This window comes from Protobothrops mucrosquamatus, unplaced genomic scaffold (genome assembly GCF_001527695.2).
Source record: "Protobothrops mucrosquamatus isolate PMUCROS unplaced genomic scaffold, P.Mucros_1.0 scaffold233, whole genome shotgun sequence".
NCBI lineage: Eukaryota > Metazoa > Chordata > Lepidosauria > Squamata > Viperidae > Protobothrops > Protobothrops mucrosquamatus.
The window spans coordinates 1,127,637-1,154,702 of record NW_015386584.1 but is presented as its reverse complement, the minus strand read 5'-3'; the positions used below and the strand labels follow the sequence as shown (position 1 = coordinate 1,154,702).

General features: G+C 34.5%; 1 protein-coding gene across 1 annotated transcript in view; it reads left to right on the top strand.

The window, feature by feature from the left end:
• PTPRM (protein tyrosine phosphatase receptor type M) overlaps positions 1 to 27,066 on the top strand; it is a gene marked incomplete at its 5' end in the record, with an annotated part of 332,499 nt that overhangs the window by 169,175 nt on the left and 136,258 nt on the right. The gene's annotated exons all lie outside the window — the stretch shown is intronic.

Here is a 27,066-nt window from a genome sequence, read left to right as displayed (position 1 = left end):
CTACTTGCAGAGGAATCCAATGGAAGAAATAAAATAATCCTTCCCAGATGGACAATTCCTTCAAAGTAAAAAAGAAAATCTTTAAATTTAATCCAATTAAAGAATAGATGTGAATTTGTGATTTGATTTTCCTTGAAAATTCATATTTTTCCGTCCACAGGGGAAAAAAATAAGATTGTACAATATTAATTCCACAGATAAGGATAGATTTAGCAAGTATTGTAAGGACAGCAGCAGACTCTACTCTTGATAACTAATTAATATGACTAGCATTATGGAAATATCAGGCTTAGGCAGTGGTGGGATTCAGCCAGTTCGCACCATTTCGGTAGAACCGGTAGGTAATTTTCTGTTGCCCAGGCCCAGAATGGACTTCTGGAAGCGGCATCCACATAGAGAACAAAAATCTTACTAAAAATACTAAACAAATTATATAAAAAATAAAATATAAGAGCTTAATAAATCAGAAACAAGCAAGATAGAAAAAAGGAAAAAATATGAAAAATCTAGATTTCTCACCTACACGTGAAGTATTCAACAATATACAAACATTTCAAATTATCAAGAAAAAAGGATTGTTGCAAAATATGAAATCTGTATTCAATGATACATTATATCATTTTTATTAAATTATATTTAGATGTATTAGTAAAACACTTGATTGATGGGATTGTACATTGAAAAAGATTTCAGTGGTTGTCTTTAGAATGTTCCTAAATTCATATTATTTAAACAATATAGAGTTTGGAGAGTTGAAGCCATGAACTGTCACTTTAGCAAGCTTTCATTTAGATGTATATTAGATCACTCCATTCATGTAACAGAGGGGATTTATAAAGAAATTGAAAATAAATTAATGACAAAAGTAGGTGAACATCTGTGAGAAAACCTCAGGTCATTTGGATCTTGGGTTAAGTTTTGCATCTCTTCATTCATAAAAATAAATAGAAATACTTTTGATATAGTTTGATTTCTTTGAAGAAATAAACATAACCATTATGAAATGGCAGTGTAGACTAAAAAGACAATACTCTAAGAAGTAAAGATCTAAATTACATATTTAGATCAAGAATTTTTGGTTATGTTTAATTTTGATATAACAGAGCTTTTCCAGAGCTTTACCGATTTCCAGAAAGTATGTTGAACTAATTGGTCAACCTAAAGAAATAATGAAATTGATTGAGGTTCTTCTTCCAAATGGCAGCACATATATACTTTTATGAAATACAAGCCAGAATTGCACAGAAAATACTTCTGAAGGGTTACAGAACTGAAGTATGCAAGTATGATTCACATAAGAAAGGAAGCTGAAAATCTATGGAGTATATTATTGCTTCTCATTCAGAGCTGGTTCTTAGCAAATATTAGGTATCCTCCTGCCTTTTCATTCTTTTATATAATACAAGTAGCATACAGGTAGTTTTTTTGACATATCTTCTTAAATTTTCATTTCTGATCCTATTCTTTTTATATCATTTTTTTTCCTTTATGTATTGGAAGTACCATGTGAGAAATATTGATAGACAAGGTATTATTATTATTGTTATTGTTATTATTTATTTTATTTCTGTAGGTTTTCTGGGCGGTGTATCATAATTACATATATTGTTTAGTAATGTATGATAATTCTATAATAATTCTAGCAAGTATTATGAATGTGTTTATGGGACATCAAACTATTTCATCTATCTTAATACTTTAAACCTATATGGAACCCTAACATAAAATAAGAAGGCTAGTGAAGCTATATTAATAAGGTTGTTTAGTTTTCTTTTCCATATCATAGATGAATGTCACTATTAGTTAAAATAAAAGGACGCTTATTTGCAGTAGTAGCTATGGGATATCAATACTTGACGCTTAATCAAAACAATAAAAAGATACCTTTTTTTTGTTAGTTGCGAAGTCGTGTCCGACCCATCGCGACCCCATGGACAACGTTTCCCCAGGCCTTCTGTCCTCTACCATCTTCTGGAGTCCATTTAAGCTCACGCCTACTGCTTCAGGGATTCCATCCAGCCACCTCATTCTCTTTTGTCCCCTTCTTCTATTGACCTCCCAGCATTAGGCTCTTCTCCAGTGAGTCCTTCCTTCTCATTAGGTGGCCAAAGTACTTGAGTTTCAACTTCAGGATCTGGCCTTCTAAAGAGCAATCAGGGTTGATCTCCTCTAGGATTGACCGGTTTGATCACTTGCAGTCCAGGGGACTCGCAGGACTCTTCTCCAGCACCATAGTTCAAAGGCCTCAATTCTTTGGCGCTCAGCCTTTCTTATGGTCCAACTTTCACAGCCATACATTGCAACTGGGAAAACCATGGCCTTGACTATACGCACTTTTGTTGGCAGGGTGATGTCTCTGCTTTTTAATATGCTGTCTAGATTTGCCATAGCTTTCCTCCGCAGGAGCAAGCATCTTTTAATTTCTTGGCTGCAGTCCCCCTCTGTGGTGATCTTGGAGACCAGGAAGATCAAATCTGTCACTACCTCCATTTGTTCCCCATCTATTTGCCAGGAATTAAGAGGGCCAGATGCCATGATCTTGGTTTTCTTAATGTTGAATTTCAAGCCAACTTTTGCACTCTCCTTCTTCACCCGCATCAAGAGGCTCTTTAGTTCCTCTTCACTTTCTGCCATTAGAGTGGTATCATCTGCATATCTTAGGTTGTTGATATTTCTCCTGGCAATCTTTAATTCCAACTTTTGATTCATCTAGCCCTGCCTTTCTCATGATGTGCTCTGCATATAAGTTAAATAGGCAGGGTAACAAAATACAGCCTTGCCGGACTCCTTTCCCAATTTTGAACCGATCAGTGGTTCCGTGTCCAGTTCTCACTGTTGCTTCTTGACCCGCATATAGGTTTCTCAAGAGACAAATAAGATGGTCTGGTACTCCCGTCTCTTTAAGAACTTGCCACAATTTGTTGTGATCCACACAATCAAAGGCTTTAGCATGGTCAATGAAGCAGAAGTAGATGTTTTTCTGGAACTCCTTAACTTTCTCCATGATCCAGCGTATGTTGGCAATTTGATCTCTAGTTTCTCTGCCTCTTCAAAATCCTGCCTGTACTTCTGGAAGTTCTCGATCCACATACTGCTGGAGTATAGCTTGTAGGATTTTAAGCATAACTTTACTTGCATGTGAAATGAGTGCAATGGTGCGATAGTTTGAACATTCTTTGGCATTGCCTTTCTTTGGAATTGGAATGTAAACTGACCTTTTCCAATCCTATGGCCACTGTTGAGTTTTCCAAATTTGCTGGCAAATTGAGTGTAGCACTTTTACTGCTTCGTCTTTTAAGATTTTGAATAGCTCAGCTGGAATACTGTCATCTCCACTAGGTTTGTTGTTGCTCAGCTTTCCTAAGGGCCATTTCACTTCACATTTTAGGATGTCTGGCTCGAGGTCAGTGACCACCCCATCGTGGTTATCAGGGACGCTAAGCTAGTTCTTGTATAGTTCTTCTGTGTAATTTTGCCACCTCTTCTTAATCTCTTCTGCCTCTGTTAGGTCCCTGCCATTTTGGTCCTTTATCATGCCCATCTTTGCATGAAACTTTCCCTTCATATCTCCAATTTTCTTGAAGAGATCTCTGGTCCTCCCTATTCTATTGTTTTCTTCTATTTCTTTGCACTGTTCATTTAAGAGGGCATTCTTATCTCTTCTAACTATTCTCTGGAATTCCGCATTCAGTTGTGTGTATCTTTCTCTTTCTCCTTTGCCTTTCGCTTCCCTTCTTTCCTCAGCTATTTGCAAAGCTTCCTCAGACAGCCATTTTGTTTTCTTGCATTTCTTTTTCTTTGGGATGGTTTTAGTTGCTACCTCTTGTACAATGTTGCGAACCTCCGTCCATAGTTCTTCAGGCACTCTGTCTATCAGATCTAAGTCCTTAAATCTATTTGTCACCTCTACTGTATATTCATCAGGGATATGATTTAGTTCATACTTGAGTGGCCTAGTATTTTTCCCTACTTTCTTCAATTTAAGCTTAAATTTTGCAATGAGAAGCTCATGATCTGAGCCACAGTCAGCTCCTGTTCTTGCTTTTACTGACTGTATATTCTCCATCTTTGGCTGCAGAGCACATAGTCAATCTGATTTCTGTGTTGACTGTCTGGGTGATGTCCATGTGTAGAGCCGTCTCTTGGGTTGTTGGAAAAGAGTGTTTGCTATGACCATCGTATTCTCTTGACAAAATTCTATCAGCCTGTGCCCTGCTTCATTTTGTACTCCAAGGCCAAACTTGCCTGTTATTCCATTTATATTTTGGCTTCCTACTTTAGCATTCCAATCCCCCATGATGATAAGAATATCATTTTTTGGTGTTGATTCTATAAGGTGCTGTAGGGCTTCATAGAACCGGTCAATTTCATCCTCTTCAACACCAGTAGTTGGGGCATAGACTTGGACTACTGTGATATTGAATGGTTTGCCTTGGATTCGCACTGAGATCATTCTGTCATTTTGGGGATTGTATCCCAGTATTGCTTTTCCTACTCTTTTATTGACAATGAAGGCTACTCCATTTCTTCTGAGGAATTCTTGCCCGCAGTAATATACCTGATGGTGCTCTGAATTAAATTCACCCATTCCTGTCCATTTTAGTTCACTGATTCCTAAGATGTCGATGTTCAGTCTTGTCATCTCTTGTTTGACCACGTCCAGTTTGCCTTGATTCGTGGATCTTACATTCCAGATTCCTATGGAGAAAAGATCTTTACAGCACCGGACTTTCCTTTCATCACCAGATGCATCCACAGCTGAGCATCCTTTCAGCTTTGGCCCAGTTGCTTCACTCTTTCTGGTGCTACTAGTACTAGCCCTCTGCTCTTCCCCAGTAGCATATTGGACACCTTCCGACCTGAGTGGCTCATCTTCCAGCGTCATATCTTTTTGCCTTTTGGTACTGTCCATGGGGTTTTCGTGGCAAAGATACTGGAGTGGGTTGCCATTTCCTTCTCCAGTGGATCACATTTTGTCAGAACTCTCTGCTATGACCTGTCCCTCTTGGGTGGCCCTGCACGGCATATCTCATAGCTTCATTGAGTTACACAAGCCCCTTTGCCACGACAAGGCAGTAATCCATGAAGGAGGAAAAAAAAGATACTTTAAAAGGATGCTATTACTAGATTGTTGATAGTAGCAGAGCTGACGCACACTGAACAACAGAACTGATAACAGAATTAGAACTTCTAATTATATTTAACACGAAACTACTGGGTGAGATCCTCCAGCACCATGGGATGATTATGCCCTTTAAGGCATGGATTCAGGATATCTGATGACCCCCCTTAACCTGATAGGACTAATCTGCCAAACTCATTCCAGCAGAAAGGACTCACTTCAGATCTCATTGACCAAAGAAGGGGGCCTGCTACCTTGGGGATGGCTGATGGGGTAGAGAGGATTTTCATCCCCAAGCTGCCCAGCATCTTGGTTCTTAATCTTTTTATTCTAATTGTAATTCTTTTAGCACTTTTTAACTTTTTATTATATTGTAAGCCACCTAGAGTTGGTGTATTAGTGAGATGAATGGCATAGAAATTTAACAAATAAATAAAAATTCTCTTACCAACCTCTGTATACAGTAAGCTAGCATCTATTTACTAAATTCCTTTTGCTGCTGACGTTCACGTTTCTTAGCTGCTTATAAATTACGTAAAAATAGCAATATTAAAGATAAAATCAGCCAAGTCTCACTTGCCTTAATTTTATTATAAATATTATCTTTGTCAACAGCCATGAAACTATTGTCTACTTTTAATATTCGCAAAAGCTCCTTAAGACATTATTATAGCATAGTAAGAGACACTGGGATGTATGGCTGTTCTGTGTAATATAGCAACATCAGATAATTCAGACCACATAAAAGGTGCTTTTAGTAGAACTTTTTCTTCCAGTTATCTAGAGCTTCCATAGTATGAGAAGAACCTGACGAACAGACTTTTCTCTTGTCATCTGACAATTTAGTCTTCTATATAAATGAATGAACTTTGGTGGTTGTGATAAAATAGAAAAGTTAACTTAATTGTAACTTAATTGTTCCCTTAATCGTAAAGTCATGTTTTATTTTCCCTATTGGTTTATGTAGTAGAAGTTACAACAAGCTTTTTTGTGTTTACATTTTTTTGTCTGTCTTGATTCTTTGAGGATTCAGTTTCATTGGGTGGCCTCTGGTACTAGTATTTTGGGAAATGGAAAATAGCTTCAGCTTGTTGCCTTTATTCCACCAGGCATAATTTTGCACTCCTCAATCTCTCTTACTTGCCGCCTTTCTAGACAAAAAATTCCAAGTGTCACAACTTTTCCTCATAGGGAAGCTGCTCCAGTGACCTCATCATACAGAATATTGATTTATATATTGATAAATATTGGCATCTCTATTTTTAATACTGTTCCTTGTTCTCCTTATTATCATGTTGGCCTTTTTTTACAACAGATGTACACTGTGTTGAAACTTCCATTGAACTGTCTATGATCATTTCAATCTCTTTCTTCATCAGTCAGTGCTAGTTCTCATTCCATTAACTTTTATGAATAGTTAGGATTTGCCAATTCATCATAACATCTAAATTTGGTTAAGTTTTAATTGTTGTTAATTTGATGTTTAATTTTCTTTCTTTATGTGAAAGGAACTGATAATGTTAGAACCAAAGACTCCTGTAGATGAGTCTCCACAACTTGTGATTAATATTTTGTTGGAACCAGACCATGTCATTCTTTAAGTAAAGAATATAATCACACGTGTAATCTGTAAATATGAACTCTTATCTTTTTGTAAGCTGAGCCATTAAATAGAATACGAGTCCAACCCTTGTTTCACAGACTGGTAGCAGTCCATGGCCAGTTGGGAATCTGGTCGTGCAAGCGGCGAGTGCATGCACGAAGGTCCATTTGCACAAGTGGCAGGTGCACAAGTGAAACCCTCCCCTCCCCTCCACCGCCACCACTGCTGCTACTGCTGTTGGTCCACAGAGCCAGAAAGGTTGGGGACCACTAAGAGAAACAATTTGGAGAGGATATGCTAAGGTTATGTTAAGTTAGCAGTGTAAAACATTGAAATGCTGTTTTTCTTCACTATACATAAACAAATTATTTCTTTCTATGTACAGACCTCCAACTTCTTTATTAAAGTTTGTGCTCTACCAGTTTATGTCTCACCTGCTTTAACCAATTCATTTGACATGAATGGTGGAATTTGACTTTTTTTTTAAGAAAAGTATCCCCGTGATGCATAGCAAGACATAGCAAACCTGAAATTTCAAATCAGCAAATACTGCAGAAAACTTTCAACTTTAATAGATTTGTGTGGATTGTGCCAACCCAACTCCTTATTTCATCAATCTTTTGATAGGAAGAACAATTCAAATTCGTATCAAAAGCTTGTTAATATGTCATAATACCATTTCATCAGCTGCCTCTTTCTCAGCCCCAAATTGGATCATTATTGCAAATGAGTAAGAGGCAGGAAAAGCGTTTATACAAATGATACTTAAGCCTCTGTGTTCATATCAGAAAGCAATAAAAGAAAGTTTTCAAACAGTAACAGAAAACAAAACAGAAAAATAAAGAAAGATGGAAAGATTGTTTTTATTCTATTAGTATTGGAATCAGTAGAGCAGACCTACACAACATTTGGCTCGCCAAGCAGACTTGTGTGGCCCACCAACATTTTTGAAAAAGTAAATAAATTTGCTGCCCTTTTTTCAAAAGGCCCACTGCCAAGCACCTCCAGCGTCTCCAGGCCTCATCATCACTATCATCTCCAGTGTTGCTTCTGCTGCTTCTCTAACCACCAGATAGGTATTCCTTTGCAGCCTGCGATGATTTTCCTCCCTACAAGTTTCTGGAACATTTCCAAGTTGGAGTGTTTTAGAGAGGCATAGGATTCTCTTGCCTGCAGCATGATGTAAGCCTTGCTACAATTAAGTAGAGGTAGTCCTCAACTTACGATCACAATTGAGCCCAAAATTTTTGTTGCTAAGCCAGACAGTTGTTAAGTGAATTTTCCTCCTTTCATGACCTTTCCTGCCACAGTTGTTAAGTGAATCACTGCAGTTGCTAAGTTAGTAACATGCTTGTTAAGTGAATCTGACTTCTCCATTTACCTTGCTTGTCAGAAGGTTGCAAAAGGAGATCAATTGACCGCAACCATCATATATATGAGTTAGTTGCAACTGTATGAATTTTTATCACATGACCATAGAGATGCTGCAATGGTCGTAAGTGTGAAAAATGGTCATAAGTCACTTTTTTCAATGCCATTGTAACTTCGAACTATCACTAAACAAACTGTTGTAAATTGAGGTCTACCTGTAGTTAGGTAACAATAAGAGGAACAATATTTTCTTCTATATGTTTCAGTATGTAGTTTAACATCTGTCAAATATTCATTTCCATAAAAATTTCATCATTCCTTAAAATAAGGGTAGAAGAGCTATGTCAACGTTCAGTTTTCTGATATCAAGTAGTCATGTAAAACATTTCCTGAAATTAAAGCAGCTGCTTTCTCAATCATTTCAATGCATAAATCTCAATGTAATTTTGGAAGAATTCTTCATCCAAATACCTAACAATTTCCCACTGATTAATTATATTTGTTGCTGAAATAATTGGTATGGTATGGTAGCACCAATAATTGTACATTCCTGTTTCTATAATCAATGTTTAAGAATGCTGTGTTAGAAGTCTAAAAAGAAAAGAAAAATGCAATTATCTTTAAAATGTAGACTCTCAATATTTCTATCATGCACAGCAGCATGTCAAAGGAGTTGTTTTGTATGCAGTTCAAAAATACAATAAATATATAATAACAATTTTCGCTTTGAAAAACAAATTACATCCTCCCCTTTAAATGAAATGTTAACATTTGTGCATTTAACAACTACTCTACAAAGGGTTAAATGTTAAGGAAGTAACTTCTTATAATGTTAAGGAAGTAACTTCTTCAGTAAACAATACGGAAAACTAAGAATGTAAAATAAGGAAACATCTCTATAGACCAGTGGTGGCGAACCTATGGCACGGGTGCCAGAGGCGGCACACAGAGCCCTCTCTGTGGGCACGCGCGCCGTCGTCCCAGTCCTAGGCCTTCAGATGGGTTTTATAAAACCTTTTCGCTTTAGGCTTCCGCTGCCGTGTGCAAAAAAAAAAAAGGTTCAATCAGTCAATTTCAACTTCTTGTGGGAAAGAAAAAGATCTTGCAAGTTGGAATTGATTGATTGAATTTTTTAGTCCCACCCAGCCTGCCATTACCACTGCAGCCACGCCCACCCAACGGGCCATACCCACCCGGCACCCGACGATACATAAATGGGTTTTGGATTGCAGTTTGGGCACTCGGTCTCTAAAAGGTTCGCCATCACTGCTATAGACAAAAACATGAGAAATAAAATGTGATAAAATTCTTATTTTCAACGGGACGCCTAGAACATTATCTGCAATCCTTTGTCAGGTCTATTTATGGTGAACTGTGGATTGTTTTGTTTTATTGTACCAGGCAGTAAAACACTGTGCTTATTTATTATAAGCACAGTATATTATTTTACTGACTCTTATATATTTCTTTTTTTTTTTTAAATAAATTTTTATTGATTTTTCATTGAAAAACAAAAACATATTTTTTTTATCACAATATTATTTTACTGACTCTTATATATTTCTGTTACCCATCCTTGCAGTGAGTTAAAATGATTAATTGTACATTACGTAGTTTTTAGAAATATTTCTATCTGAAATATTTCTGCTGTTCTTTGAAGAATCAATAGTGCATAGTCTCATTTTTGTTTCTATACTTATTAGCTCTTTTGGTCTAGATAGAGCTGTGTGGTCCTTAAAAAAAAATCCTAACAAGTTGAATAAATGCTACAGCTCCATCAGACCTATCAGGGCTGACATCTGCCACTGGCCTTAATTGCCCCATCACCTCTTTCTGCCTTTTAGTATTGGCCAATACCTGCAAGCTACTCAATATTTAATATTTTCTGTAATGTGTAAGGAATTATGGGTAATGAAAATGGCTGACAGTTTGTAGCCATTCATGTTCACCACAGTGTTGATAAAGATTTTATCATTGCTCGTATAGCCACACTGAAGAAAACCTATGCTTGAAAAAAAAATCTGTTATTGCAACTCTGGCAAGTAACCTGCCTAGTTTTTTTTAACCATTACCAAAATAACAATTTTACTGTAGCAAAACTCTAGATACCAGTAAAGGACTTCTTTTTGATATAAGAAAATTGAAAATATACATCCGAAATTGATTCCAAGTCAAATAATTATTGTAGAATAAAATACAGCCTTTAAAGTCTTATACTTTTAAACTTTATTCTTAACTTTTGAGATCTGAAGAAATAGAAGTATCTGTTACATTGAAGCATAGTTGGGTTGCCTTTAAAACGTAGGTTCCCTGAGTTTGGCATGTAGCTGATAAAAGATCTCTGAATTTGAGAGAGAGACTTAACTTTGCAAAGTGGCTTTTTCTCCCCTCAAGACAGCAGAAATGATGAGTACTTTAAACAAAGCAACAAGCTTTTATTAAAGAGTCTTTTTATGGGGTACAGAAACAAATAATACATACATTGGCATATGTGATGCATTAAAAAGCAAGAAATCATACAATAAAAAAACATTAATTAGACTTGAGAATTAAATGATAGAAACATTGGTCCTTCATAACATTCCATAAATGGCAAATTTATGGGTTATGTCAGTCCCTTTCCAAACTGAGTTTCTATCTTTTGTAAAATTTTCAATTCAAGAACTTTCAAATTTGCTCCCATTTTTTACTTGCTGAAAAGGTTAGTTGTTGGATATCAAAAGAAGAAATGGCTTTAGCTAAAAGGAAAATACAGTTTTCTGAACTTCAAAATAAGACATGGATGCCATGCTAAAATGCTGATATCATCTTTATTTAAAAAATTAATAAGCCTAAAATTCCAGAAACAGCTAATCTTTTTTTAAAAAAAATACAGATTTAGAAAGAGCTGCATAACCCACAGTACACTGGCAAAATAAAAACATCTTTTCTCTCTTTCGAAATGTCTTAATTATGTTTTAGCAATGTCTACTGTTATTTCTCCTGGAAATATTATAATATGAATTATCTGTGTGTTTCTGTATTTATGTCTTATATGCATGTGAAAGACATATAATTGTTATTGGTGGCTACTAAAAAAAATTCTGTGATGAATTTACTACTAAAGTTGTTGTGAAGAGTGAATATATCATCTGTCTTTTCCAGATGTGGTGCATGGTATGAGATGCATTCTTGCTATCTTTTCATTTGTTTTTCCGGTTCTAGTTCATCTCGATTTTTTCATACATTAATATTTGGCTTTTCTTTCCTTCCATTTCATCTTTTCCTACACTGCCTAAAATCCTTCCACCATCATGGCAGAAGAAGCTATCACTCCTACACTTATTACCTGTAAGTAACTTACTTGTGCATCATCAGAGTCATGCTTTCCGCCATGTTGTTCTTCTGTGCATGAATAGTATCTTCTAATAATTCCCGTTCTCTTGTGAAACTCAAACACACTTTTCAAATTTGCTTGAAACAAAACATTTACATGTCATTGCAATGAAATCCATTTCCCTTTACATTTCTTTACCACTTATTGTGTGTTGAAGTTATTGCATTTTTTCCATTTTTTTCACACAATTAAAGAAAATAAGCACAATTGCTAAAAGGTACTCTTAAAAATAAGATTCAATATTTTTAATTAAAATATTTGCACCAGTTATTCCAATCTTATTTAGAATGAGGACCCAAGTGGGGGATGGGATGGAAAGTTTTCTACTTTTTTGTCCTTTCTGAAAAATGTGGATTCATTTATTGTACACCCACTACATTTGTAATCTTGTTCGTAACAAGTATAGTATTGCTGGAATGCTGTTGGATTATATAACATCAGGCAGCCTTCTCCAATGTAGTGTCTTTTTATAGTTTGGATTTCAAATTCCATTATCATTGCGATGTGAAATAATAATTATCTTGCTGAAGTTCAGTATGTTTTAAAGAAACTAAGGTGGACAAGGCTTAAGAAACTGATTACCATTTTGATAAATAAGATAACACAAATAGGAATATTTACAGGATTTTGTTTACAAATATTCCCTTGTGATTTAAATTAACAAGGATTGTTTATATGATATCATGAAATAGTGGATAAGTGGACAAGGACCCAAGATCAAATTTACCCTGAACTTAGTTCTCTCAGAATATCTGAATAGATTGTTTTTGCAATTTTTTTAAAAGGAAGAAATGCTATATATGCTATCTTGAGCTTCAGAGTATTTTTTACAGCTTAAAATATTCTGTATATTTGGTTGAACAGAGAAATAGAAAATAAATTAATTAATTAATAAAATAATAAAATAAAATAAATGATTTTGGGTTCTTAGATATTAGATGATTGTTATATTTGTCTCATAAATACATTAGGCATATATATATACATCTATGAAAATCTGAATTTTATGTAAGAAATTGTAAGTAATGTTCTTGTAAGAACATTAAAAATATTTTTACAACTTTTTGAGCAATCTTAAATGAGAAAAAATAGTTTATAGATTTTTCACTATAACATATTTCATTATCTAATGGCATGTTTTTGTCATAATATTTGCATGTATAAGTCTTCATGTTATAAACTGGCACTTACAGTGTTATATTTATGGGAACACAAAAATAATTCCTGTATATGAACTAATTTATGCAGTGAATTGAGAGTCAACCTTAAATGGAATCGTCTTATTCTGGTTTACTCAAGTATTTCTAAATTACAGAGCAGAAATTCAGGAATGATTTCAGTGTAAATGATGTATTTGTTTATCCGTTGTATTTTATTTGGAGAAATAATGGGTGCAATTTAAAAAGCTGTGGAATAGGACTGTAGTTTAATAATGAATTGAATAATAATGAGTTTTGAGAGTGATTTAGTGAAATATTGAGCCATTCCAAGCACAAGAGTATAAATGAATAGCCATTCCTGATCTGAAGCTTGAGAGCAAGATTTGCCTGTTATAATCCCAACAGAGCCCATGGTCTGACCCACAGAATATATAAAATGTCTCCTCAATCAATTGTGCCATATCAGGGCATATATAGTACAGTTGTACTATATAAGTGCTATTCTACCATTGTCAAGAAATTCCTCCTATTACTGCCATATGCTGGCTTTCTACCAGGTTTCTTCCTTTCACACTACTACCTAAAAAACTAGGTTCCATATTTATTTAACTATTTCCCATATTTACACAAATTAATCTTGCCTTTTGTCTACAGCTTTCAGCTACATGAAAATGCATCCAGTTTTCCTCTGTTTCACCAGATCCTTAAATATTTCCCTTGTTCAACACACACATCTGCACCATTACCACCATATTTAGATCGGGGAAGAGGGGGGGGAAATGAAGTGCAGTGTATTTTAGATTCCCAGCAAACATTTAATATACCAAAAGTTTATGGGAAGCAGCAGGTGATGTACCCTCATTCAACAGTTTCTTTTCAATACAGCCCAAATCACCTCATTGGCCACATAATCTGTAGCAAGCACAGTAGGACGAGGAAATTGGAAGTTAGAGATGCAGCCAGATAAAACCATTGCATAAACATGGAGCAATCTCAATGCCAGGAAAAAGCCCAAAGTCCATATACTCAAGAGAAAAGGGCTTAAGATTTAAAGCTTGGGGCAGACAATAAATATGTCTCATGTAATTGTTCTATGCATATGCTTACTTCTTGTCTATGATAAAACAACTTCTTACATTGTTGAAGTTTCTGATGTTATGTACTTCCTAAATGCAGAGTTGAGTTTCTGAAAGATTAAAAGTTTTTATTATGCCTGGTCTTAATTCTAACAAAAAGTGCCTGCTACAGAAGGAGAATTGAGGGAAACAGTTAATTGCGTTATCCTTCTGATATTGAAGGGATCTGAAATCCAATCCCTTTGCTGATTAATCTAGTTACATTACAGGGATGAGGAGAAAATGAGGAGAAAATTATTCTTCCATACCCGTATAATTGTTTGCAAGCCCTCGCAATTGGCTTGCCAAGGATTGAGAATGCTCCAGAAAACACTGGAGGATTGCTAAGAAATATGGAAGGGAGGGAATTGCATTAGAAAGTTCTGTTGCGTACACTGACTCCCACATTACTAGTTTTCATCCTATGGATGTATGCTAGGTTTAGTAGAAGATCTTTTGTCAAAATAAAGATAGCAATCACTAGACGTGTGCGCAAAAAAGAAAATATGTTTTATTTAATTCTCGGAACAAAATGACACAATAGCATGGGCTCCATTATAAATATTTTATTAGCTGGATAATCTGCAAATAGACTTTCCAATTTTTGTCTGAATAAAATTCAAAGCATTTCATGTGTCCAACCCATAAGAAACTATGAAAAATCAAGGCCAATTGCTTTTTTTAATTCCGTGTCAATCAACATGTCTGTTGCATTCAGAGCTATTAGACTTAGGATTGAGTGCAACAGCTATTCAAACAGGAATTTCATAGTTATTGAACAGGCCTGGGAGACGGGAAAAATTGGTTGATGGGAATGTCCCATTAATGTCTCAAATCACCTGAGCTCTATCTTGCAGGTGTTTCATGATAATCCTTGTACATAGATTTTTTTAAAAAAAATATTACAATTTTATATTGTAAATATTTGCTACTTATTTTGACAGGATCAAACATTTTTTTTATTATCAAGAATATTGTTTTATTCTTACAAACTTTGGTGCCAAATAACCATCATGATTCATTGATACAAAAAGAACTGCTAAATTAAATTTTACAAAACTTGTTCCATTCTGCCACTGTCTGTGGTATTCTTCAGGGATAAAGCTCAAGTTTCTTATTCTTCATATATTTTTATCTATCTATCTATCTATCTATCTATCTATCTGACTGCAAGAAAAATGGAAAGAATGTTTATCTGTAACTTCATAAATTAATGACATATTAGATGACTCTTAAGGACATATTAGTTGATCCTGTCAATTTTAAATCATTGTTAGTTACTCTTCTTGAATTGCTGAGATTGCCTGAAAAATGCATTAGGTAGCATACATTTTTTTCTGCACCGTAAGAAGACAGAATTTTGTACAGTTTTATATCTCTATCATGTGCTTCTGAAATTACTGAAATGATACTTCGTTCTCTTGGATTTTCAGAAATCATAATATATCTTGTTTTAATCATACAGCTTCAACAATTAATGCTGTATCTGAATTGTCTACTTGAGTCTTAAGTTTTCAAAATATTAGAATCTGATTGTATGTATAAGACCAGTATATTTGTTTTAGAGTTATTATTGCTTATTTTATGGAGTATTTTTTCACTATTGCTCTCATTTAAGAAAAAACATTTTATTCCAAAATAATATAATATACCTGTTGCCTGAAAGCTTTAATGAAATCTACAAACTTGCTTAAAAAAACAAGAACTGAATTAATTGCAACCAAAGCTGTGTATTTGTTTCCATGACAGACCTTTGCACTTTGGAGAAAATGCAGCTTCTGTTCATTTATCTGAATTAGTAAACTCAATATCCCTTTTCTCTAGAATGGTATGTCATTGCTTTGTCTTATATTTGACACTGTGTACAGTACTTCATAAATAGAGTCTGTTTTAAGTACTTTCCCATAAAATGCCAGAGATACAGATCCTTGCAGTAGAATAAACTGTTTTCAGTTTTGATCACTGTTAGTATTTGTGATATCTTCTTTATGAATTGTGCAATTTAATTAGCTTACAGCAGTGGTTCTCAACCTGTGGGTCGGGACCCCATTTGGGGTCGATCGACCATTTCACGGGGGTCGCCAAGCAAGGCTGTCCGCCATTTTTTTTGTCCATTTTTTTTGTCTGCCATTTTTTTCCCCTTTTCCGGCGGGTGCCTTACCTCCCTTGGGCTGGGCCAGCTGGTGGTCAGCCTGCTCCGTCTCTGCCGCTTGCCAGCTACGCCTCGGCCGGCGCAGGGGGCGGAACTATGCATGTGTGGCGCTCCTGGGCAGGGAAAGTCCTCGACTTACAACCGGTTGGGTAGTCCTCGACTTACGACCGGTTTAGTCCTCGACTTACGACCGGTTTAGTCCTTGACTTACAACCGGTTTAGTCCTCGACTTACGACCGGTTGGGGTCGCGGCATTAAAAAGGTTGAGAACCACTGGCTTACAGTATAATTAAGTCAGATTCAACCAATGTAAATATGATATGAGAGGTTTGAGTAGATTAGATTTATTATGCTGTTACAAATAAATTAATAAGCATTATTATTGACTTTTAATGATCTGTAGGCAAAAATACGTATCAAGTATATTAAGTCCTCAACTTTAAAATATGAACAAATAAAATAAATACTTAATTCAATGATCTATTTCAAGAAGTTGCAGCTTTTTTGTAAATGTTTAATCAGTTATCAGATCTTACTCATATTTTCCTTTAGGTGTATCTTCCTTTAGGTATAGTATAAATGAAAATATATTTTTTGAAATAACTTTTTCACATTACTTCAAAGTTGTTTCAGATCTGATGATGTGATTAAATAATTTACCTAAATTGATAAAATAAATTTCTTAAACTGATTATTCTGATCCAAAGAAAATAAAATCTAAAGTTTGCTGCAAATGCTTCAAATGTAGTGTTTCTAGCTTCCACAGAACAGACTATTTTGTATATTTCTAAATATATAAATACAATAGAAGCGTAACAGATCACACAATGAATACAGTATGTCTATCTAACATGATTCAGAACAGTTTATAATGCTAAATACGAGTGATAAAGAAAAATTTTCATTCCCTGTTCACCTGCAACAGTAGAACTTGCATGTGAATAAACATGGTATTAATTTGCACTGTTAGTAATTGAGTGATTGGCATCTTAGTTATAATTGCAATAAGGATAATATTGTGTTTTTCTGTCCTGCTTTTCTAATTAGTCATGTAGCTGTGGGATTAATATAAGATAGAAAAGGTCACCTAATGTAATTGGTTACTGCAACATTATTTATGGATTTTTTAGTGATTGGTAGGGTTATACTGTCAGACAGTCGAGCAAATGAGTTCAGGCTAGTGATCCTTAAAACAATAAATTAATCTTGACAATAAATAAAAGGTTACTATTTACTTCAGGCTCTCCCAAACTACCTAATCTTGATTAATTGTGTTTTTCCCTTTAGATAACATTTATACTTTAAAATGCTATTCAAATTGTTAATGCATATTAATATATATAAAATAATACTGAGTCCCTCGGGAGAAGGGCGGGGTATAAATGGGTATAAATGGGATTAAATAAATAAATAAATAAATTAAATAAATATAAAATGCATCATATCCATATTGTTAAAATAATGTTAATTTCACTATCTAATTAGCATCAAATTAGCTTGCTAATATACATGTATTATACTATCCTTTTTTAATACAGTGTTATTATTCTGTTCTCACTTCACTTTTTATAATAGGTTTGTCAAAAAGATTGTAATCTGTTCAAGGTTACCATGAGTTTTACAGTAGAATGAACGTTTAGCCATAATTATGACACCCAGTTTTATTATAAATAGTTTTTAACTGGGTTTTTTTTTAAAGTTAAAGGGTTCATTAAATTATAGAATCATGAACTGATTATATCACTATATTTACATAGCACGTTCACACCCCATTACCTGGGTTTAAATGTTAGGCCTACTCTGGGTGAGTTATCTGATGCTGCAGTATTATTCTGTAGTTCTAAATATTTTGGAATGCTGAATGTGAATGGGTTTTATTTTCGTATAGAAAGTTAAAAGTATATGTAAATCAAGAATAAGTATTCTTTTTAATGTCAAATAATGTCAAATCTACTAAAGATGAGCTGTAAAAATAAGCTCTTCTGGGAAGAATGAAATGTTTAAATGGCTTGAAAAACTAAAATCCAAATTTTAAAAACTGCACCTTGTATTTGTATTTTATAATTTCACTGTAAACTATTTTGTTCTATTTAAGGAATATAAATGTAGTAAATTTAAACCACAAAATCCATATAGGGCAAATGCTGTCCTTTTCAACCCTGTTATAAAAGAAAGATATATTACTTGCCATTATGATTGAAATTATATTTTTATAGCATGCCTACCTAAGAACTTTTCTCTTTCTGCAATATCTAATTAAATAGAAGTTCATGTATAATTTTAGCAGCATGTTCTTCTCTTTCAATTTTCTCTTCTGGGAGTATTATGCAGGTAGCATCTATAAAAGCTTTCCATTTTTTCTTTCTTTTGGTCAGAATTTAAAACACAGACACACAGAGACCAGCTTTTCATCTTGCTTTACCAGAAACAGACATTTAGAGTTAATTCATAAATGTAAATAATTACATTATAGATATTTTCATTAATTTTTACATAGATACATATTTGAGGAAGTGGAATTGGGGTGAAAAAAGCTTGTTATCTGACAAACAAAATAAAGCCCTTAAAATATTTGCTTAAGCTAATTGTTGCAGTTGTAGCAGCATCAAAGCCTGAAAAAATTTCAGAGGCATAATGAATACCTGACTTATGCTTCCAAATAATTTATATTGTAATCCACTTGCAGTGTTTCCAGCTCTCTTCCCCAGTGATCTGTTTCTGCATGTCAACCAGGAATTTAAGAGTACAGAAAGCTAGATCTGAAGGTTTCGGCTGATTACAGAATGGACTTGAGAGTCTAGCTCAGTTTTCTAATGCAGAAACAGCCCAGTGGAATTATTTTTTGTCTCCTAAATTCATTTCTCCCTGCAGACCTCAGCAATATTATGATTTGTTCCATAGATTGCTTAATCCTTCCAGAAGTATAGGTAGATGCAAGGAGTCGTCATAAATCAATTTCCATCCTATTTTTCTCAAAAGGAGTTTCAAATGAGCAGAAATCAATTCACAGGTATTCTGGAGACAATCTATCAAGTATTGTAGATATGCATTACATGTGTCATTCTCAGATCAAGCATCTGAAGAACTGGAGGAAACTATTCAGGTTTACCGAGAGTGAAAGTAGCTTCTATTTCTGGATAGAATTGGGGATATGGATCAGACAGCTGATCACTTAATGACTTATACTTGGAGGAATTTGGCAAACCACCCCAGTCTTTGGTAGCACATTGTCATGAGATGGCAAAACCAGAAGTAAAACTTGAGAAAATAAGCACCATTCATGAAATTTCTGGAATTAAATGTCAGAAGCTTCTCTTATTTTTTCCAAATATATCAAACTCTTATTTTGCTGTTTTCAAGCATCATTGATAGTGATCCATATTTTTTTTGGTATTCTCATGCTCCTTGTTTCTTTGTTTTTTTCTTTGCATCCTTGATGTTGCGGAAATACATCATTTCATTTATCACTTGTACTGGAATTTCTTATTTTTTTCTTGGTTTGATCTTCTGACTAAGTATTGATCTATATGCCTGCTGCGATTGTTTCCTTGTCAGCAGTACTCTGCAAAACATTGCCATGTTGGATAGAACAATATAAGTTCGAAGAAATAAAGATTTTGCTTGCTTGCTTCTTTAAGAAGTTCTTATTTCATCTTTTAATTAAAATATTCAATGTGCTTAAACAAGTTAGAATTCTAAAATAAAAACATAGAATCTATAATTGATTTATATAGCTTTCTTAAATGGAATTGATCTGCAATAGATCAAATACTAAATGCAGCTAGGGAATTAAAGCAGCAAAACAAATTGAGTGAATTAAACTGTTTTTCCAGCTACCAAAGACTAATTAGAAGTAAGTATTGGGTGCAATACTAAGAAAGTCCAGTTTTCAGTCAACATCTGTAACATTGCTCAGGTAGTAAAGATCTCCCAAATAATCTTTTAATGTCATAATTAAAAGAGGATATATAAGTGCATCCACAACAATATAAGCCTTATCTCTGTGTTCGGATGGAAATGCTACAAACATAGCTTTCATTTTTCTGTGTTATTTGTGTGTTATCTATTTATTAATTTTAGTACCCATCACTAGAGGCATTTAATAACTTTTTGTACTTAAAACAAAATATGTAAGATTTATAAATGTTGTGTATAATATAGACAGGCTAACCATATTGGATAAGTAGCGTCAAAACAAATTTCCTGACTTGGGAAGGAATTAGTCACTGTAAACAATAAAACTAATATATGGAATCTATAGAGATCTAAATCTAGATCTAGATATTTATAAACACTACTTTCTGCCCTGCCAATTTGTTCCAATTTTCAGACTATAATAATTCTGTAAACCAACTGAGCAAAACAAATTTCTTGAATAGAAATTACATCGCTTTTTAGAAATATGAAATGTAGTAGGTATCTATATTACAATCAAAAATACTGACATAAATTCATATGAGGAGTCTCACAGATTGAAATATTTCCAGCCAACAGCTGGGAATATTTCACCACAGCTTTTGACTATAAGCAGATCTATGGCTTCTGGGGAATTAATGGTGAACTGAAGACCAGAGCTGACAATTGCAGCAGAACGAAGAACCAGTAAACAGATAAGCTCCATGGAATTGCCCAGAAGAACTCCATGTAGTGGCTCCCCAAGAAGAGACCATAAGACAGCAGTCTCTGGTGGGTTTTAGAGCTCTGGGAGGCAAGGGAAAGCCATCTTTGCCCAAGCTGTGATTTGGAGCCCTCAGAAGGACATCAGATTCCTTTCTTATTTCCAGAAGTTATTTGCCAGTGACTTTTAGGATATTAAGAATCTTTAGAAAAGTTGGACCCTAGAAGGAACCAGAAAGAACTAAAGATTATAATTAAAAGAGGAGAGATCCATTAACACAAACTAGAGCAAAATATTTTAACTTAGATAAAAATCAAGGTCATTTGGGGACAGCGTACTCAGAAGTTACTTTTAAGACTGTTTGCTATGATGAGAATGGATTTAAAAGGACAAAGAGGACAAAGAGAAGATTGAGGCTGAGACTGTTTCAAATGTGGAAATAAAAATGACATGCAACAATGTGGAAAATGATATAACTGGATTTACAAATGAAACTGAAGTCTTAATAATTAAATGGACATAAATAACAAATCAGAAGAGTGACTTAGATAACTTTCTTATCTTGGATTTGCAGAAGAGATTTGTTACAGTCATTAGGGAGACAGAAAAATGAAAGGAAATCAACTTTTGGAATACTATTTAAAGAGATTAAAGATCAGGATTCTTAAAAGCAAATGGAAGGAATATGAAGTTGGATTATATATGTGTATTATTGTTTCTGACAGTCCTTAGTGGATTTTTCTTCTTGAACAAGACTGAATGAGGCTTTAAAGATTTGTTTAAAGATAAAATATGGGGAGAAGAGATCTTTTGTTGTATTTTTGGAGAAAGTGAGAAGATATTTGTTGAAAGGAATAAGGTGTATTTGGTTAAGGTTTTATATGTATATATTTATGTATGTATGTTGGTTATTTCTGGTAACTCTTAATGGACTTTTGCTGATTAGACTCAATTATGAAGCTTTAAATTTATTTATGGCTAAAAGATGAAGTATGAGATTTTTTTGCTGTAGTGATGTATTGTGTTGATGAAGGGAGAAGTCATTTCTATGTAATCTGTTTTCTTTTTTCTTTCTTTTTTTCTTTTTAAATTGTTTTCTTTTTCTCTGCACTTTTAATTTTTACTTTTTATATTTTCTTAACTTGTATTAGTTTTTTATTTTGGTATTTGTAAACTTTAATCAAAATTATTATTAAAAAACAATGAGCAAATCCAGAAAAGGGCTTCTGAGAAATAAAATTATAGTTGGGCTTAGGAAATAAAGGATATTTGCTATACAGACAAAGTTCTAGATAAACATTTAAAAAAGGCAAAGAAGTTGCAGAATGTTAAAGCCCTATGTTACATGGGAATATCAAGTAAGATAATGCAAAACAAAATTGGATGAATGTAATGAGCATTTCACATTGCACTTTGCAGTTAACACAGTCTCAATCAAATAAGAGACAGCATGAACCATGAAGCTTTCAGTGAGTTACATAATAAACCCCAAGACAGAAATTGCTGGTTAAAGAAATAAATTAGAAACTTTATAGATAGAAAAAAATTGGCTTGACTGTCATAACAATTATGTACTTGTTGCTATAGTAAGAAGAGAATGTTTATATCATATTAAGCCTATAAATATCCCTCACAGGAAGTTATGTAACCACCAGAGAGCAGGTCCAACACAGGCTATCCATTCTACAAAAAAATGTATGACACCAAGGATGAGCTTTTTGCACTACTGTAAGAAAAAAATGTGTTCAAGAATGATCATTTTGGCTGAAATTGCTTTAAATTATTTCTAGTAGGGTTTTTTTCCTCTGCCAAAGTCTATATTGTCAGGACAAAATTGCTTAACAGATTTGTTTTTCATTTTACCAGCCTTTAGAAAAATTGTTCTAGAAAACTGAAATACTATCTGGAGCACTGTGAGACCTCAGCAAAAAGGGAAAATCAACAAATATCAGTTTAAACAATGAACAATATTGGTCCAGTCCCTTATGTTCAGTTGGGACCTCTAGATATGATGAATGTCCATCCTTGTTTTAAGTAGATCCGGTCTTGTTAATTTAATACTGAAAAATGAAATTATGCTTCTTTGTCATACATTGACCATTTTTCTCTTTTTCATTTTTTAAGTGCTGTAAGCTGTACATTTTTCTAGTGAGCTTTTTGATACAATACCTATATAGCGTCCACCTAATATTAATTCTTAATTTTGAAAAGAAAATTTTAGGTATCCCATAATTAATTTAGATGGCTTTTCCAAAACCAGAATGATTCTAAAAGATTATGATACAGATTACAATTTGCTTCCTACTTCAGAGAGAAAATTTTGGAAATCTGAAGCTGAAGTATGAAGTTCAAGTGGAAATATTAAGAATTGTGTAGAGACAAACATGGATCTTTTATTTCATAAATATACATTAGGAACTTTCAGAAGGCAGTTTATGTAATCCTATCATTGTGACAAACCATATAAGAATAGCCAAGCAAATATATTTTGTGAGTCGCTGTAAATAATGTACAGAAACCAATTATGTTTCATTCACAATATTTCTATAGTGCTTCCAATCATAATTATTTTCAGCAAGTCAGCAATAATGTGCCAGATTTAACAAAGGTTTCCTTACAAAATAGATAAATTTACTGATGTGGCTGTAGATTCCTCTGATTTTATCTTTTATTTTGATATTCAAAACATAGTTTGAACTTGTATGATGGGACCAATCATCTGAACAGGTTGTCATATATAATATAAGATTATCATATGCTGTGTAGTATAATAATAAGATAAGCAACACATCTGTGATTACCTAGATGTAAGCAAATTCATAACCAGAAGCCAACGTGAGTTTATCAAAAACTGATCATGCCAGACAAATCTTATTGCATTCTTTGACAATGTGACAAAATTAGTGAGCCAGAGAAATGCTGTGGATATAATTTACTTGGACTTCAGTAAGGCATTTGCTAAATTAGACCACAATCTACTACTTTATGAGATAGAAAAATGAAGGTTAGACAGCATCACCACCTGGTGGATTTGTAACTGGCTGACCAACTGCATTCAACCTGTAGTTGTTACTGAAACTGCATCTACATGGAGAGAAGTATGCAGTGGGGTACTCCAAGACTCTGTCTTAAGCCCAGTACTCTTCAATATCTTCATCAATTATTTAAGTGAGGGGATAGAAGGGCACTCATAAAATTACAGATGACCCCAAGCTGGTGTGAAAATCAAACACAAAAGGTGTTATGGCAAGATAAGACCCTACATGGGATATACCATCAACAGATAGCGGAGTTGACAGAGATTGGGAAATCCTACCAATGTCTGGAAAGGGCTGGTCTAAAAGATAGCACTGAGGCATTGATCATAGCAGCACAAGAACAGGTAATAAACACCAGATCTATAGAAGCAGGAATCTACCACACCAGGACCCAATGTGCAGAATGCAAAGAGGTCTCTGAAACAGTCAAACACATAATGGCATGATGTAAGATGCAGACAGGAACAGCACACACTGACCAGCAGAATTAAGTAGCTGGCATTATATACAGAAACATTTTCATAGGCCAAAGTGGTCTGATGGTGGTAGGAGCACATGGAGCTATGACTCCTAAAATAGAAGAGTGGCTCCAACAGATCCCAAGAACCATCCCATCAGAGCATTCTATGCAGAAGAGTGCAGTGCTAGGAACAGGTAAGATACTAGACCTTTGTAGAGGACTTGAGATTGAGGACTATACATACCACCCATAGAATGAGAAGGAAATGTGCATGTGTATATCCAAAAAAGTTCCAGATGTGTGCTTGGTATGTATACGTGTGCATATGGATAAGCTTTGCAGAGGAATTAGTTTCATTGGTCCCATCTCTTACCATTCTGTCAGACGTCCATCAAGAGCCATTTACTAAAAAAATATGACAGTTTTGTATGATAACTGTTTACGATAGCTTGGGTTGTACTATATCTCCTTTGTGTAGGTTTGAAAATCACAATGATGACAATTGAATCTTGGCATTTTGGAGTGAACTAGTCCTGGATTGGTGGGTGGTGGTTGTTGTTGTTGAATACCCATAGTTATCTCCAATGGAAAGGTATTTTTATTGTATTGATCTATAAAGAGAAGGAAGATTTGTTTTAAAAGCATAATAGCTTTTTAGTGAGTGTTTAAAAGAAAGGTAATACCTTATTGTCAGAAAGAGCTTTGAGGGGAAGAAAAATTTAAAAATGAAAGTAAGTGGTTTGCAGCTTAATAGCTTTATCAGTGAAGGATGCTGTAATGAGACATGAAAAGCATTTGATAAGGAAGGTCATTTTTTATCATTAACTTCACTTAAAACTTTCCTGAAACTCCAGTTGGATTTAATTGAAAATGGTGAACATTTTTGTCCTTAAGAAATACTTAGCCTATGATTTTACGGTGTTGATTCATGGCTTTTAACTATACTTTACTCTTACACATTCAGATATCCCATTTGTTCAGGACCGAACTGCAAAGATTCTTAACCATCAACCTAACATAATTTAACTTGGCCAAAGTAATACAATGCATGAAGGACAGGATAAATATACTAGTTAAGGGTCTAAATGTAATGTTGAATTTGGAACTTGTCAGGTCTACATTATGGCAGAGATGATAATGCTGTATATTTGGAAAGAAAGTTACTCTCCTAATTTTAAGAAATGCATTTGGAGTACAGGTTTGTTCTGTGCTTTTTAAAAGTTTCTGAGTTCTAGAAATGAGAAAGTGGTATCATATGAACTAGATTTGATGACAGGATTAATGATTGAATTAATTTTATGTCATAGATACTTTTATTAATTAGGTTTTGTTGCATTACTTCATTTTAATTATACCATATTTTTCTTCACTGTATATAGTGTAGATTTTTTCTTCTGTATTTCATCATTTTAGCAAATAATATTAATTGTAAAAAATACAAATTAGGGGAGGCTGATCAGTAAAAATCACAGGTTTATTGAAGATTCCAAACAGTAAGTATACAAAAGGAAGAGAAACTTGATTGAAGTTTCTCTTAATATATTTGTTTATTTTAGAAGCACTCATCTTTGAGTAAGAAAAAATAAGTTTTATTTAGCTAAGACATAACAGACAATAACGGCATAACAGAAAAACATACTGGACTATACCAATGGCTCATTTAATGCCAGATGGTAACCAACCAGATTCTCATAAGATGGATTGTAGGGTGCTATACAGTAGTTCTAGTTCCACCTTGGGCACAAAGTCTGCTGAATGACCTTTAGGTAGTCTCTCTCAGCCCTTGCAATGGCAAGCCTCCAGGCAGGAGTTAATAGGACTCAAATGTACCATAACAATCAATTGATCGATCAGTAAAATAAGTCCCAGTAACTCATTCAAGGCATGTTGCCTTTGTCCCTAGGGGAATAAATAGTCAAGGCTAAGAGACACTGATAGCCTGATCCATGATGAAAAGATCCTGTTAACTTTTAGAAAGATCACTGATGCCCGTTGTCCCATTTAATGGCTATAAAGTCCACAGTTTAATGTGCGCTACAAAAAGAGCTAATTTTTCCCATTCCTCTGTGAAAACAGTATAACATAAGCACAAAATGCAAAGGCATTCCTGGGCACAACTGTTATCTACTCTTGAAGCAAGAGTTGTGAATAAAGGAGAACCCCACACTAAAACGAAATGAGGCAAGAGTAGAGTTTCAAGGATAAAATCATTCCAGTTCTGGGCCATGTGATTTTGCTAGGATTGAGCCTGTTCTCTCTTTTCCAAACCCCTACAGCTTCCAAACACCGAGACACTGAATCTTGACAGATTTATTTGGGGACCTCAGGTTAGAGATATTGATAGTTTATTCTCTTCCTATGGATGACCCCCTTAACAGCTTCATGCAGAAACTTAAAAGGAAAGGAGAGAGCCTGAGACATCATAAAAAATGGGATCAAAAGACTAAAGCACATCCTCCCCACCTATACCAACTGGAACTGGTGCCAGAGAACACCACAAAACAGTGCCTCTAGTTTATAATCTCCTAAACTATTCCAGAAAGATACCATGTTCAGTGGCAATCAAAGGTCATAAAAAAAAACAAGGAGTGCCAGGATAGATGTACCCATCCTGATTCCTACAGGTCATCCACAAGCATAATCAAAGCTGTCTCAAATCCCAATTTGAAACCTGCCTAAAAACATCCAGACTTCCTGATCTATTAGAACTGTAACCCAACACCTTCTCAACCAGCTTTCCCCAAAAGGGTATGGTGCAAACTATGAAAATTGTCCAAATCTGAGAGATCCAGAGATGTTTCTTGGGATATGTTTCACCAACCTGTGCGTATTGATGATAAGACTTGTATTGTCAGCCTTATTGTCTGTCAGCTATAGCAGGGGTGCTCAATCTCCGGGCCGGGTCTGTGATCCATTAGGAACGAGGCCACACAAGCGAAACTTCATATGTGCATGCATAGGATCTAGGTAGTGCATGAAACATGCTCCCCCAGTCCATGGGGAAAAAAATTCCACAGAACTAATCCCTGGTGCCAAAAAGGTTGGGAGCCA